The sequence below is a fragment of the Anneissia japonica genome, unplaced genomic scaffold (assembly GCF_011630105.1).
Source record: "Anneissia japonica isolate Jap-2015-1 unplaced genomic scaffold, ASM1163010v1 scaffold56366_len13783_cov116, whole genome shotgun sequence".
Classification (NCBI taxonomy): Eukaryota; Metazoa; Echinodermata; class Crinoidea; order Comatulida; family Comatulidae; genus Anneissia; species Anneissia japonica.
In genome coordinates, this window is record NW_022755064.1 from 1 (window position 1) to 1,766 (window position 1,766).

Sequence of the window (1,766 nt, forward strand, 5' to 3'; positions counted from 1 at the left end):
GGCCGAATAACAAATGCGCCGAACGGAAAAGAGCCACCAAAGGCAGTAACGGCGTTCCATACTCTAGTTGTTTATTAGCTCTATGGAACCATCTCAAATCCATGGCAACAGATAGGACGCCCTCTTCCAAAACTGATTACTTTTTCTCTTTGGTATAATAGCGCATGAATGGCGCCCTCTTGCTAAATTGGAAACTTTTGAACCTTGACCGACGCTTCTATTTGTTACGCGTAAATCGCGGAGAACGCTATCTTGTGTTTATAAGATCTTTGATAATAGCGCATGAATGGCGCCCTCTTGCTAAATTGGAAACTTTTGAACCTTGACCGACGCTTCTATTTGTTACGCGTAATTCGCGGAGAACGCTATCTTGTGTTTATAAGATCTTTGTTGGATATTTCTTGAAATGTTGGCGGCGCTGTCAACTGGAGGCAAACCATAGAGGTATAATAAGAATACTAGAGCGCTAACCGCAGTGTATTCGATGTTCGAAATACGCAGAACTGTGTGTGTGTACCATCCAAGATGGCTGCCATAGATTCAGCCAATCAAATTTCGCCTAAGCGCCGTCGTTTGCAATTGCGCCCTCAATTTACACAGAACGTTTGAAACTCGAGCGTTGCGGTGTATGGGCGTAATCTACACGATTTTAATTTTTATTTCTTGGTACTTTATTTTTGAATAGGATGCTCCACTTGGCCTCGTTTTGGCTACGATAGTTTAATAGTTTGTTACTATAATTACCCATTATCATTAATAAAATAATAGTCAGTCAGAGGGCTTATTTATGGTAATAATATGTATACTAAGCCTGAAGGTGGCGCTTTACTACGACGGCCATCTTGGATGGTACACATACATAACTCTGCATTGCTCCGCCATCTTGTCAGCACTCTAGTTGTTTAATAGCTCTATGAGGCAAACAGAGCCATAGATAGAAAGAGTTGCGACATTGAGAATTTAGAAGCCATTTTGTGTCATACGCGATGCGCGTTCTGTGTCTAACGTGATGTGCGTTCCTGTGTATAATATTGTATAATACATTTAGTGGCCTCCTGTATAGTTTAATTTCATTTAATCTTTTTAGCAGTCGAATTTCATGAAACTATTTATAGATTTTTTTTTTTTATGATTTCACTACTTTATATCCAATTTCATATTATTGTATAAAATAATACTGTAATAATTTACTATTTTTAAGCAGTTCTTTAATCCTCGCCAATAGACCGAGAGAGCCCCTCGATGGCAAGCATTCTTTAATTAGGCAATCCTTAAGTAGCTTCTATTATTTTTGCAAATAAATGATATGTGACGACCAGCAAAAATTATATATATTATATAAATTATATATCAAAATGTAATTTAAATCCGTCTAGAGTATATAGATTGTTGCTCTTTAAATTTGAATATGAGCGAGCCCTATTCAAATCTTATGTTATTAATTTGATTATTATTATTTATAAATATTATAATAGTATAGGTCAGTTGGCCGCAATATATAAACTGTGCTTTGCTGTAAATGTTATAAATTGTAAGTGTTAAATGATATACAGGGTCTGTGATATATTCAACTTGTGTAATTATGTAACGTACATTTTATTGTATTAAAATTCTCGCCTCTATTTTAATATTGTATTATGGCTGTACAGTATGTTACTTTTATAAACACACTGCGAGAGCGTGTCCGCTGTTTTAAAAGCGTCGTTTCCAAAATAAAGTTATAATAATTATATAATAGTCAATAGAAACAGCAAATCATTTAAGAT